The 7,500-nt window shown below is 36.8% G+C and overlaps 1 protein-coding gene across 2 annotated transcripts in view; it reads left to right on the top strand.

The window, feature by feature from the left end:
- Window positions 1-7,500, top strand: part of LOC122250742 (uncharacterized) — a 33,048-nt gene that overhangs the window by 12,274 nt on the left and 13,274 nt on the right. The gene's annotated exons all lie outside the window — the stretch shown is intronic.

Consider the following 7,500-nt stretch of genomic DNA (forward strand, 5'->3'; position numbering starts at 1 on the left):
TATTATCTTTTCGTGTGTGGGGCCCTGTGGTTGGCCCCTGACTAAAACATAATGTCAAGAATCTTAATGGACTATAATCAGGGAGATGCTTATTTTATTGATGTTTCTAACTTTTGAATCCACAGCTGGTTCATATATATCATCTAGGCATGTCATAGGTTAACTTCACCTGATGTTTGGTCTGTGTCACAGATGGTTGTTTGTCCTGCCTTTAATAATAACGTTTGTCAAGCTGCAGATGGTTTGTAGTTATGTTATAAACAGTTTCATTTTAATGCTATAGGTAGTGGGTATGATGGTAGATATTGTTCTTGTTTGCCATCTACAGATGGTTCTTGATTTTTACATTATAGATAATACATAACTGTTATTCCTGTTTGCCGGAAATCTGATAATTCTATACACTGGATGTCACACTACAGATGGTTCTAAATTGATTAATGTTTATTGCACTACAGACGGTTCCTGCTTCTCATACTAATGATTATTATTTGTCATGCCATGTAGTGTTTATCACACTACAGAAGATACTTGTTTGTTTTTCCATTATCCTTTTATTTCGTTATGCAGATGATTCCTAGTTGTCACATCACAGACGGTTGCTGGTTGTCATACCGTTCTGACGCTTCAGTGGTTCATGTTTGTCATACAATAGGTAGTATCTGGTTGTCACACTATGAATAGTTCCTTGTTGTCATGCTATAGATGTTACTTGTATAGGCCTATTTTTCTTGAATTCCCCACTATAGATGGTCTCTTGTTTATTACAATACAAAGTGCCATACTTCAGATGTTGTCTGCAGTGAGTTAAAGAACCATCTGCAATTAAAAATGTAAACTGTCTATAGAGTAAAAACTTCTTACTTTGATAGATATGACAATCAGGAACCATCTAAAATGTGACATCCAAGAGTCATCTGTACTGTTAAAATACTATATGTGCTGTGACAGCCATCTATAACAAGACAAAAATAACATTCTGGGTTATAAAAGAGATAATCTACCTGTAGTTTGACAATCAGTTAAAGTGTACTGTAACATGCACAAGCAATTGCGGTATGACTAATGGAGTTATCTACTGTTTGACATGACAGAACAATTTTTAACTGTGTAGTATGGCAAACAGGACCCTTATGGAGTGTGATGGTTAAAACTATTACATTACATGAGTCCTGTTTGCCAGACTATTCATGATGCCAAACGACAGATGACCCTAGTTTGCCACACTACAGTGTTTTTTTGTGTTTCACACAACACACTAATTGCAGATGGCTCCTGAATGTCATACTATAGGTAGGCCATGTCTTTTTACAACTCAGATTGATAATTTTGTCATATGGTATCATACGTATACTATACAGTTAACCTTTTTTTTTACTTAGTAAATTATTTACATTTGTAACACTAGTTCTGGATATATAGCACATGTTTGTCAGGATACACGTGTCTCCTTTTTATTATACTTGGTTATTTTTGCCATACCATAGATAGTTTCACTTTGATATACCATAGATCAGTAGCCTTGCTAATGACATATGAGGTGCGATGAATGTAGTGTATCAAAATGGCTCTCTTGCAAAAAAAATATTGGATACCACTGCTATATATGGTTACTGCTTGTCAAGTTGAAGATGGTTTATATTGGTCAGTCAGTGGATGGTTCCTGTCGGTTAATCAGCAGAGAGCCCCTGTTTACTTTTGTTTTCATATAACAGATGGTCTTTACCTGTCATTCTGCAGATGGGTTCATGTCTAACTTATTACAGAAGGTTCATGCTTATCACGATGCTATTTAGCTGCAGTTGGTCTGTCATACTTCAGATACTTTTTGTTTGTCATAAAGATGGTTCATGCTTACCATAGCACAGATGGTTCATGTTCGTCATGCTCACACACACACACACACATACACACACACACACACACACACACACACACACACACACACACACACACACACACACACACACACATACATACATATACACATACACACATACACACATGCACACACACACACACACACACACACACACACACACACACACACACACACACACACACACACACACACACACACACACATACATACATACACACATTCAGAAAAACGGACGCACATACTAACGAATATATTAAAGAGGTACATTGTTATGGAATAAATGTAATATTACTCGAGTGATATAAGTGATTACCAATATGACGGAGACAATTTAGCAAGGAAATTTCTTATCAAATCCATATCAGTTGCTTCCAGTCGCGAATGTTGTAGTAGAATTAGACACAAAAAACGCACGCGCACACACACACACACACACACACACACACACACACACACACACACACACACACACACACACACACACACATACACACACACACACATACTTGTGTGTGTATGTATGTATATATATATATATATATATATATATATATATATATATATATATATATATATATATATATGATGTGCGTGTGTTTATATAGATATATAGATAGATATACATACATACACATATATATATATGTGTGTGTGTGATGTTTCTGACCCCCGATATTTTGATTTGTCTCACGGCAGTGTTAAACCCACAGCATCGGTAATAAAGATAATACGACAATGATGGTGCTATGGCAATTGAAGATTATGATAACAGTGATGACAGCAATGATAATGATGACAGATAATGACACTGAGGATGATGAAAAATATACCAACAATGCCAATATCAACATTATACTTGCACCTGTCTTGATACGTGCAGTCATTTCCCCTTGCGAGTTCGAGAGTTACTTCAATCAGCCACAGGTATCCAATTCGCCAAAATTTATGGAGCGCAACAAGGCAGGTAACCTTTTGCCTTCTATGCCGCCGCCGCTTCATTCCCGTGTGAGCGCTTCCGCACGGCTCGAACATGAAGCGCACCTCTTCATGGCTATATATATATATATATATATATATATATATATATATATATATATATATATATATATATATATGTATGTATATGTATATATATATAAACATATGTTTACAAATATGCACACACACACACATATATATGTATAAATTTACACACGACCTGTAATAGGTGTGTGCATACGGATTTTGAAGTAGAGTTGACCTTTTTTTTCTAAAACCTTAATGGATGATTTTTTTTCAATTTTAAATGTGTCTTCCTTCTTCATTTCTTTTAGCTTCTTCTTTGCCATTTTTCTTCCTATGTTTAATATATACCTCACATAGAAAAAGCTTTCTTCCTCTCCCTCCCCTCCTCCCTTCCTCCCAATTTCCCTCTCACCCCCCATTTATTGACTCGATCCCTTCCTCCACCACCATCTCTCTTCTTTACACCCCTCCCTTACTCCATCCCTTTCTTCATCTCTTCTTATCTCCTCTTCCTTCCTCTCGCCGCCCCCCCCCCCCTCTCTCCTTCCCCCTTTCCTTTCTTGTCCAGTACATCCCTTATGCCGTGATATTTGACGCCCGTTTAAAAAAAACTCTGCTGCTCTGAACTCGGCGATTCCGGATATCCACTGCTATTAATGATATCACGTAACATCCCATCGCATCAAGTGTCCATAAGGGAGCATCCCCGCACACACTCGGATCAGGCCCGCTGTAGAGCCGCCCGAATTTCAACGTAGATGAAAGTCTTTGTACATTGTAGAAGTGCTTCCTCATTCAGGTCATCGTCGATACCGCACTTGGCAAACGTGATGTTAATTTCGGATTTCTAAGACAGTAAACACTAATCGCCGTGAACTGACTTTGACTTAATGTATTTTAAGATATGTACACGAAAACACTGAGTTGAAAGGATATATGTGCACTTGACAATTTTCTTCGTAAACATACAAGCACAGACATACACCTGTATGCGTACGTGTTTGTATACTATATACGTGTGTGTGTGTGTTTATATATATATATACATATATTTTTATAAAACATACACACATATATATATATATATAGATATTGTGTTTGTATATATGTATATGTATGTATATATATGTATTCGTATATGAAAATTACACGCGCGCGCGTGCACACACACATATACATACGTGTGTGTGTATTTGTTTGTTGTACATACAATTATCTATATCTATATATATGTGTGTGTGTGTGCATGTATGCATACACTGAACAATTCTCTTACTATCTCCTTTTCGTATTATGCCTCTCCTCACCCCTTCTCCCTCTCTCAGCCCAGCCCTTGTCTCTCAAAAATCTCTCTGTATCGCGAGCGAGCATTATCTCGTCTCCCTTTCCCACCCTCCTTAAACCGGCTTCCGGTCCGCAGCCCCTCTGGCCTTGGCGCTCACCTGCGGGAGAAGGAGGACTTCCGCCGCGGCATCCCGGAGCACCTGTCCGTGTGTGGAGGGAGGTGGGGGGGGGGGGGCGGTGGATGACTGTGTGCGAGTGAGCGTGTGGGTGGGTGGGTGGGTGGGCGCTGCTGGTTTGTGCACCTGTAGGTAGATATTTGTATGTGTGTGTCTGTGCAGATGTGTGTTCGTTTTTCGTCGAGTAGTTGAGATGTGTGTATCCTCGTGGTTATATTTATATATTATGTCTTGTGCTTTGCTTGTTCCTTTATGAATTGGGAAGAAAAGATTTAGATCCCTTCCTTTGCATTATGAAAGTCGATGAAATTGGTAATAGAAATTACGTGTGTTGATTTCAATGTTAAAGTTTTAAGGAAGTATTCTGAGAGATCTTTGAATTTTCTTTTATTCCTTCCTTTTCTCCTATGCTCTCCTCCTCCATTCTGTGAAATACCTTGCTGAATAGATTCATTCCATGGGTGGTTTCTCGGGATTCGTACAATAGAAAGATGCGTTAAGCATTTACGCAAGATAATTTATAACAGGAATTTTGCCAAAAGGGATGATTTATCAGAATTACCTTATAACGGTTTTTTAAGTCGATATTCAAATCATCAACTTCTTGGCAATGAAAGACCAATAGGGTAAGAGGATTAATTGATATGTCGATGACTTTCAAGATCAAGACAAACCGGATGTGATTTTCATTTACATACAGACGTTCAGACAAACTATGCTAATTCAAGGGTAGCAGGCCTAAATGTATCGAATCAAAGGAAAGGAAATAAGAATACTATGATAAAAGAATACCGAAAATTTCTTTGCCTTTCCTCATTTTGAGTTACCAACATTGTGTAACACTTGGAAACTTCTACATAACAAATAATGTAGTGGTATGTATCCATGTATAAATACCGTCTTGAGTTTGAATACATATTTTTTCCTTTGACATTGAATCTATATTCGCATTCCTTAACAAGGAAATAGCACATGCAGAGCAGTATGTATTGCACGGTAGACTGTACCTGTACCTGTCTAACGTTTTTATGACGCGAGTGGTAATTTCATGATAGGATTCCTTCAGCTACTTCAGTATTTCCATGCTTTATCATTCAAGTCGTGCAAAATACCTCCACCCAGTTATAAGTAGGGACTAGAATGATTCTGGAAAAAACAGACCACGAGAATGCTTTGTGAGGTATTTACAGTTTCCTTGTCAACTATCAGCCATTTCCTATGATAATTTTCCACGTCAGATTTCTCAGGAAGAGGAGTGAAGCATTTATTATCTTAGGATCTACTTAATGTAAAATTATATTCATTTTGATAAATACATTAGGACTCACTGTCATCTATAAGATAATAATATGAATATGCTAGCAGAGTAACAGATCTCAAAAGTCCGAAAGGGGCCTCCAAGTGCAAAACGTGTATTTGAATTCGAAATCACACACTTTTATTCATTTTGTTACGATTTGCTCTACATGTGTAAAACAATTTGCTAATATGACATTACATAAAGAGAACAAAGAACAGTGCATAGTTTTATAATGAAATGCTTGATATTTCGCCTTGAAAATAATCAAATAATAAATATTTCTAATATGAGGCAGTTAGTTCCAGATCACGTGGTCAAAGAATGAGTATTGTCATTTTGTAGTGCATATGTTATAACTCATATTCTTGATTCAAATAGAAGTGATGAAGCAAGAATTAGAATTGGCAACCCGCTATCACTTCCCAGAGACCTTGCGAATAAATCCCAGCGCTGTTCCGAGGATCAGTCAATTCATGCTATACTGAGCTGTTTCGAGGCTTCGACCACCGAGACCGACATGGTATTTTGAATCTTGTTGACCTTGATTTAACTCACATATATGAATAAGCTCATGTTAACCACAGGTCAATGGTTGTTATCCCTGACAAAGAATTTAGTTTCCTCTTCGAGATGTCGATACTAATACTTCATTCTTTACTCTTGAGACATTTTTAGACCGAATCTGCTTAGGAACGAAGGAGGCGAATCACTGAATTGCTATTTAATGAGTTATATTTGTTTTCTATTTTGTCTGGCAACTGTATTGGTTGATAAGGGATACATGGAAACTCACACAAGATGTATACAACCAGACTGGGAGAGAGTTGATCGGCTTTTACTTCTTTACCAGGTGTGTCACCCGTCAGATGTGATGATTAGAGTGGAATTGCATAACTGGTTGCATTAAATCCTGTATCAGTAAAAGATTAATGGAGTAATGGTATCATATACTTAGAAAAGAACAGGGTTTTAGTCCTGTATTCCATTGGTTCCTGTTGTAGAAAATACTCCTATAATAAAATTGTTCAAATATATATTGAAGGACTGATCAAAGGCTCGATTTCTGATTACATTTGTGTTGTCAGTTAACACTTCACAATGTTTATCTTCTTTTCTTTAACTGAAATAGCAATTTACTGGCCTTCGCTTGACCAAATGTGATATGTTAATAGTTAGCATTGAGTACCATACCTATTGATCTGGTTGTATGATAGGAAACACAATTTCACACAAAGGTGAACACACACACACACATACACATATATATGTGTATATATAAATATATATACATATATGTGTTTGTATATATATACAAATATCTGTATCTATCTATCTATGTATATATATATATATATATATATATATATATATATATATATATATATATATGTGCGTGTGTGTGTGTATGCGCGCGCGCGTGTGCATGCATACATACACACACACACACATATATGAATATATATATATATATATATATATATATATATATATATATATATATATGTGTGTGTGTGTGTGTGTGTGTGTATTCTGATACGGCAGCAAGTGAAAGTACAATTGTTTATGAGGAAAATTACAGTCATTAAGGGTAGATATACAGTAATAGTAGATCTATATATAGAAACCACATGTTGAGCCACCCACTTGTTATTATGTCATCTTTATCAACAAGTGTTCTATTCACCTGTTCACTCTCTCAGCCATTCGTTGTGAGAGTAATCGGTCATGTCTGTCTGTGTATGTATGCTGATGTGTGCTGTGATAGGGGAGGGTCTATTCACAGTCTCTCTGCATATCTGGTAAACTGAGTAATGGTGTGTGTGTCTATCTGGAGGTCAGGCTGTTGTTATGTG

Source organism: Penaeus japonicus, unplaced genomic scaffold (assembly GCF_977035675.1).
Source record: "Penaeus japonicus unplaced genomic scaffold, GWHDUDI00000001_assembly GWHDUDI00000003, whole genome shotgun sequence".
Classification (NCBI taxonomy): Eukaryota; Metazoa; Arthropoda; class Malacostraca; order Decapoda; family Penaeidae; genus Penaeus; species Penaeus japonicus.